The 7919-nt window shown below is 39.5% G+C and overlaps 1 long non-coding RNA gene and 1 pseudogene across 1 annotated transcript in view; one reads left to right on the forward strand and one right to left on the reverse strand.

The window, feature by feature from the left end:
* The window catches only part of LOC105516278, a 4807-nt gene extending 2358 nt beyond the window's left edge, over positions 1-2449 (forward strand). The window contains exon 3 of the long non-coding RNA XR_001002462.1: positions 1399-2449. This is a non-coding gene — a long non-coding RNA (uncharacterized LOC105516278). The remainder of the gene's footprint in view (positions 1-1398) is intronic.
* Positions 2450-6477: 4028 nt separating this feature from the next.
* Positions 6478-7425, reverse strand: LOC105516375 (annotated as a pseudogene).
* Positions 7426-7919: the final 494 nt, after the last annotated feature.

Here is a 7919-nt window from a genome sequence, read left to right on the forward strand (position 1 = left end):
TAAATTATAAATATATATATCTATTTGAGACAGACCTTCACTCTGTTACCCAGGCAGGAGTGCAGTGGTGCAGTCTCAGCTCACTGCACTGAGGTTCAAGTGATTCTCCTGCCTCAGCCTCCTGAGTACCTGGGATTACAGGGGCCTGCCACCACACCGGGCTAATTTTTGTATTTTTAGAAGAGACAGGGTTTCATAATATTGGCCAGGCTGGCCTCAAACTCCTGACCTCGTGGTCTGCCCACCTCAGCCTCCCAAAGTGCTGGGATTACAGGAGTGAGCCACCATGCCTAGCCTTTCAGGATCATTTTCTGCCAGCTTTTTAGATTCATAAAAGCATGCAGCTTCACAGATTAGTTTCACAAAGACAATTTTTAAGTTGTATGTCTATTATTTTATGATGCCTGTGATGTTTGGAAAAAAGGGAGCCATTGATCATTAAGACACATCCAACTGAGACTTCCCTTTCCATACCAATGACAAAGGATGGCATTTGCCAAAATGGCAAAGGTGAGGCTGACAGTTTCGTGAAGTGCCTGGGTAGCCAACAGGATGGCTTGTAAAAAATTTAGTAAATAACGCACCCCCTAATCCTGAAACTCTGCAGCAATCTTCAGGGATCCAAGAAGCTCCTCAGTTGTCTTGAGTCTTTCTTATGTCTCCAGAACTCTGCATGTCTGGGCCAGTAGCATCTTTCACTCTTGGCCGCACACAAAACTCTTGCCCCTACACATATACATAATCAAGCTATTAATGCAAAAGAGTAAAATGGGAGCCAAGGCCTCAGCCACTAAAATGCTAAGTTTTTAGGTAGTTTGCTCTGCTGATTAGAAAGTAGGAAATATTTGTCCTGTTTCTCTTATCATCAAATGGGGACATCTGGAAAAAAAATTTTACTCAGGTTCGTAGGAAAAAGGAAAGTTAATTTTTTAGAGATTCAATTTCTTTATGCCTTTTCAGATTAAACTTTTTTTTTTTTGAGACGGAGTCTTGGTCTGTTGGAGCTGGAGTGCATTGGCACGATCTCAGCTCACTGTAACCTCCCCCTCCCAGGTTCAAGCGATTCTCCTGCCTCAGCTTCCCGAGTAGCTGGGGGGATTACAGGGGCGTGCCACCACGCCCAGATAATTTTTGCATTTTTAGTAGAGATGGGGTTTCACCATGCTGGCCAGGCTGGTCTCGAACTCCCAACCTCAGGCAATCGGCCGTCCTCAGCCTCCCAAAGTGCTGGGATTACAGGTGTGAGCCACTGCACCCGGCCGATTAAACACCTTTTAAAATTGTTTACATTACTTTTAATTTCTGCAAAAAGAGCATTAAGTGTGTGGAAAAAAGTTAATGCATGTTTATAAATCTAAATGTCAAATTACACAGATATTTAATTTTTCTTGTTTTCAGCAGCTGGAAATCTAGAAGCAGAAGCCTAGCATAATGATCTCTGAAAGCCTGCATGCATGGATTCCTCTCTTCCTTCCCAAAACCGTGGGGTAGAAATGTGAGTATCAGCATGCTGCACAGACTTCTACAGATGTCCAGGGAACTGAATTTCTAGAAGTTATAATCTATGTTCTTTCCCAACCCCCGCTTCAGTTTACATATCGCAGGCCTGTTTGTTGAAAAGCAATCAGCTAGAAAATAAGAGTGCTTATAACCTGTGCTGCCCAGTGATCAGGGAAAGAGAGCGGATGAAACTTCGTTGACTTTCTGTTAGTCTGATTAATATCCATGCCAAATGTAAGATTAATTGAAGGCCTTATCACTTCCCACCAAAATGTTCCTCCACTTGCTGTATACTACTTTGAAATGTAAAATTATGGGTTTGTTTAACAGTTAATTTGTCAGTGGGCATTCAACTCTTCTATTTGTGTTTTTACTTTGAGCTTAGCAGGAGCAGACAAATAGAGGTGACCTCTGTTTTCTTCCTGAAGCTATTTTCAGGGCAGAAGTGCCTTAACCACTTCATTGAGAAACCACCTTTGCATGCAGTACCCTGAGTTGGCTTCAGCACGCCAAGCTCCACAATGTGGGAAATACCCTGCTTTCCATGTTGCTTTAATCCCAGTGCTCATGAGTAAGGACCTGTCCTGTCTCTTGTCCATGAAAACACTCCCACAAAACGAAGTCACACCCAGTATCTGTTAACGGAGACACCGAGTGGGTGGAGGAGACTCATTCCCTAATGCAATTCAGGTCACACAAAGGAAAAAAGAAAAAAAAATCCTTTTCTGTTGAGGATACAGATGGAAAGAAAATGGAAAATGTCTTTCAAAATGCACAAGCCTAGTTTTCTAATTCTGTTTCGGTGAACGTGCCGGTGAACTTACCTGTGCGGCTCGGTATTGCGGTGGCTTTTCAGCTACTTCTCCACCAAATCCTTTGAAAAGCAGCAGTGGCAGAAACAAATAACCCAATTAAAAACAATAATAGCAACCATAAACAAAGAAAAGATAAAGAAGAAAGCAGTGGTTTTCTTTGGCTAGCTGAGGAACTTTCTACTAGGCATTAGCAATCGCTTTGCAAACTTTTTTTTTTTTAATAGCAAATGCTTCATTCTCTAGACAAATTTCAAGAATTTTCAAGCATCAGCAGACTCAATTATTCACTCCCATTTTAACAATTAAAGAATCGGCAGAATGCCTGTGTTTAAGAGTCAAGCCCATTAAACCTGTGATTTGTACGTTGCTCACACTCTCTATTCCTATTAGCAAGAGATGCTAGGAGAACTTCTTGGTCATCAATTTGATGAGTTCTGAGGGGAATGTGGGTTTAGGTTGTGGTGTTCATATACATAGACATCTGGCTGAACACATGTACCTAAGAGTCCTCTATTTTTCCTTGCTTGCTCTACTGAAAATAAAGACAGAGTGTGTAAAATATAATGTTTATATTATACAAAGACCTCTTGAAAAGGTAATAAATTCTGGTGATTTGGGGCACAAAGGTGGGAAGCAAATCTCATTTTGTTGCTCAGTGATCCATCCTGCATAGGCTGTCTCCCTTCTTAATTTCTGACAATCCAGGGGATCTTCCCAAGTCTCTGCCTGGGGCTGTGTTTGGAAAGACAAGGTCACATGAGCCATTGGGTAAAAGCGAGGCAGGGATTCTTTAGCATCATTGAGGATGGATGATTCCTATTCAACATAGTATTGGAAGTCCGGGCCAGAGCAATCAGGCAAGAGAAAGAAATAAAGGGCATCCAAATAAGAAGGGAGGAAGTCAAACAATCCTTGTTTGCAGATGACATGATCCTGTATCTCGAAAACCCTATAGTCAAGACCCAAAAGCTCAATAAGCTGATAAACAACTTCCGCTGTCTCATTTGTAAGTGGGAGCTAAATGCTGAGAACACACTGACCCATAGAAGGGAACAATTACACTGGGTCATATCGGAGGCTGGAGGGTGGGAGGAGGGAGAGGATTAGGAAAAATAACTAATGGGTTACAGTAGGTTTAATACCTGAATGACAAAATAATCTGCACAACGAACTCCCATGACACAAGGTTACCTAGTAACAAACCTGCACATGTACCCCTGAACTTGAAATAAAAGTTATATTTTAAAAATAACAATACAATAGATGACCTGAACATTTCTGTTTTGAATAGCTCAATCATCAGCCCTTTGTGGTCATGAAAATGTCCAAGGTAATTCCTCTATGTCCTTCCAGGTCTATTTATTAAATATGCCAATGGCTCAATAGAGCCCACACTAAGGTCTTACTAGCCCAATATCTGCTCTTTTAGCCATCCCATCTTAATAAATTAAAATACTGTCTCATTTTCTTATTCTAAAAATCTTGATTTGCTTAGTATTGTATTTGCTTAATATCAACAATATAATACTATTATTTCAACAGTAATTTCTATTTTAAAAGCTATTTGAGATTTGAGTAATTTCTTTTTTCTTTGACAATTATTTTTCCAGTCCCTGTGTTCTTGACAACTGCCTCTTGAGCTTCAGAGCTTGTTCATATTTTTCCTGATCCACTCATTTTCATGACTTTATTGAGCATACTTGTTAATTTTCAATCTCAGTACACATCCCATGAAAGTTTCAACTTTGCTAGGATTATGGATGTGAATGCTTTTCTAGTCACTGAAAAGATGGATTTTCTCACTGCTAAGTTGAAACAGAATTTTGCTCATTTCTTATTTTTATTTTTATTTTTTTAAATGACAGTTTTAATCTGCAGCTGTTTCCTAGGGGATTTTCTTTTTGTACTTATTAATGCTGGTTTTATATTTGAGCCTGGGTGGCAAAATATGTTTTTCAGAAAATACTCGTATGAATACAGGTGTTTCTTTGAGACTTTTTGTTTTCATACTTTTCCAGTGAATGTTCAGCCATCAGATAACAAAATACAAGAATTGCATGTGATTCACAGATATTCCCCCACCTTTGCAAAATTCATGTTGAAAATTGACCCTTTCTCACTGGTTGTTAATATTGTTAAGTAAGATCTCTCATACATTGCCAACATAAGATGTCAATGAGAAAAGGAAGGAAACAGAAAGTGAGGATAAGTTGATTAGTTTCTATTAATAGGCAGTACAATATGGAAAAGTAGAGAAAACCTGAAATTCAATATGGATTCCATTAATTAAAATAAAATGGCTAATCTCTTGGAGCTAGAGACTATTATTCTTAGCAAACTAAGGCAGGAACAGAAAACCAAATATCACATATGCTCACTTATAAGTGGGAGCTAAATCATAAGAACTTATGAACACAAAGAAGGAAATAACAGACACTGGGGTCTACTTCAGGGACAATAATGGGAGGAGGGAGAGGAGCAGAAAGGGTAAATATTAGGGCCAGCACCCTAGCTGAGGCCTGTAATCCCACATTTTGGGAGGCTAAGGTGGGTGGATCACCTGAGTTCAGAAGTTCAAGACCAGCCTGGCCAACATGGTGAAACCTCGTTTCTACTAAAAATACAAAAAAATTAGCTGGGTGTGGTGGCACACACCTGTAATCCCAGTTATTCAGGAGCCTGAGGCAGGAGAAGCTTGAACTCGGGAGGCGGAGATTGCAATGAACTGAGATGTGCCACAATAGTCCAACCTGTGCAACACAGTGAGACTCTGTCTGAAGAAAAAATAAAAGAAAAGATAACTATTGGGTACTGGGCTTAATACCTGGGTGATGAGATAATATGTACAACAAACCCCATGACATATGTTTAGCTATGTAAAAAACCTTCACAAGTATCCCAAAACCTAAGACAAAAGTTAAACAAAAATAAAAGTAAAATTTTAAAATTTAAAAAATAAGTAAAAATTAAAATTAAAAAAACAATGGCTAATCTCAATGAATTAAACTTCTATGTAAACAAAGCATGTCTCAAATAAAACATAATATTTTTACAAATAAAAAATATTTTTACATGTTTTAAAAAGACCTCTAGAAGTCAAAAACAACAGAAAAAACCACAAGAACGAAAAACAAAAAAGCAAACAACAATAAAACCAACAACAAGCAGATGTTGTGATAAATGTCTGTGAAAATAATGAGCAGTGTTTGTTACAAATAAGGCAGCTACATTCTTATTTCCTTCCACGGGAGACTGGGGGTTGTGCTATTTGTGGTACTTTCCTCTTGGCCAACAGGTGCGCCATGTTGGAATCATTCCTGAACCACTCTCTCCTGGTTTCCTTAATGCTCTGTGGGATCACGGAGGTGGTCTTTATAGTCTCAGTTTATTCTTTCAATATAAGGGCATCAATTTCACACAAGCCTAGTCTCACACCAAGGGCAATAACTGTTCACTGTACCTTACCAGTATCAAAGAATTAAACATCTGTCAAATTCTTTCTCATTGCAAACAGCTATTTGTCATGAGATGGGTATCAAGGCCTTTGGCTGAATTTATTTCTATGAATTAGCACTGAGTCAGTACCAGGCCATATATCAAACTGTTCCTAATACTTCAGCAATGCCTATGTGGGCTGTGTTAAAAGCACACCATGGCTTATTACATATTTGCATTTGATTTTCAGGCCCCTGACACCAGAGATCTAATTAATAATCCCCTGACAAATTAGTCTGTGCTAAATTACCCTCTATTGCAGACCAAACTCACAGCTCCAACTCTCTGAAAAACAGAAAGCGTGTAGTAGAATTCAAACATAAGAAAGTTTTGTTTGTTTGGTTGTTTTGAGACAGCGTCTCGCTCTGTCACCCAGGCTAGAGTGCACTGGTGTGATCATAACTCACTGCAATTTCTGCTTCTCAGGCTCAAGCAATTCTCCCGTCTTAACCTCCTGAGTAGCTGGGAATGCAGGTTTAGACCACCACACCTGACTTGGTGATTCAAAAAGTTAAAAAATTGTTTAAGTTTTTTGTAGAAATGGAGTCTTACTATATTGCCCAGGCTGGTCTCAAACTCCTGGGCTCAAAGGATCCTCCCACCTGGGTCTCCCAAAGTGTTGAGATTACAGGCATGAACCACCATACCAGGCCCATATGAAAACATTTTAAATCTGCAAGTACTCCAGCCCCATATCTTCGCAGACCCACTTGATGTTATCGCTGTCAAACAGGATGGAATTTGTGTATGGGCCGCCGTCCTCTGGCAGGATGGTGGTGTAGGAAGTAAACTTGACTCTCTTCCTCTTTGGGCCTGAAGAATTCATAGGTTCATTTTTAATTTCTTTCTCATAGACGTAGTCAGAAAGTCTAAATAGTTGGCTATGAAAAGTCTTCTGGGAACTGCCATTCAGAAGGAAATTCTTCTCCTTGAACCGCAGGCCCCTGTCTATCATGGTTGTGCACTCCTCTGACGGGAGTGTAATGTCAGCAGGGTTCTCCAAAAGTCCCACTTCATTCCCAAGCCAGACCCAGTCGTGGGAATGGGGGACGTTGCCCTGCTGACTCACAGCAAACCTTTTGTGTCTGTGTTTCCAGGAAAACGCCATGCAGTTGATCAAGAAGACCAGAATGGCCAAGAAGGAGACGCAGAGCAGGGCATATGTACCTATCTCGAACTCCGTTAGCCCCCTTGAGGTCACTAGGATTACTGGGCTCCAGTGACTTTTCTTGAGTGGGGAAGCTTGTGAAGCTGTCTGGACCACCATTTTTGAGTCATTTATTATTTTCTTCCATGGGAGACTGGGAGCTTATGCTTTTGTTGGTACTTTCCTCTTTCAACATGATCAACAGGTGACCGTGTTGAAATCATTCCTGAAGAGCTCTCTCCTGGTTTCCTTCACAAGCTATAGAATCACTGAAGTGGTCTTTACAGTATCAATTTATGCCCTTGATATCATTGCTGTGTCTTTGGTATTCATTGCTACTTGGTTCAAATTTGGCATTTCCTTTACTCATGGCAAGGACACTCTTCCTCTTGGTCTTCAAACAAGGTCACTAATCATCATGTTTAACTTAATCAAAAGCCCTTGGCTTTCACCCTCCACAACCACAAAGCATTATCTGAACTCAAGACAGACCAACCACTTCATGTAAAGCATCATCTGAACTCAAGACAGACCAACCACTTCACGTAATAATGAGACAGTAACCATCTCATTGAACCTTAAAGGTGACATTGAAACATCACCATACAAAAATTCAAAAAGAAACCAAAACTTTGTGTTATGATAAATATATTTCATACTTGAAAAATTTATTCACGTAAATGTTGATGCCAAAAATTATTTCAGTATACAGAATTAGAAAAATAATCTCTAGTGCTCTGTAAACTTAAACAGTTCTTGACATGCATCGGATGGTCATTAGTGATGATCTCTATCCCACTGATGTGAAGAGCAATACATATTAATAAGTACATGGAATTAGGAAGTACACATTGACTTATTTCACGTTCTATGACTGAATTTTATTTTGTCCCTTATTAAAACATTTTGAAGACTAGGAAATACATCCAAATTATTTTAAAGTGCAACTAATTAGACCACCA

This window comes from Colobus angolensis, unplaced genomic scaffold, assembly GCF_000951035.1.
Source record: "Colobus angolensis palliatus isolate OR3802 unplaced genomic scaffold, Cang.pa_1.0 Scaffold28, whole genome shotgun sequence".
Lineage (NCBI taxonomy): Eukaryota > Metazoa > Chordata > Mammalia > Primates > Cercopithecidae > Colobus > Colobus angolensis.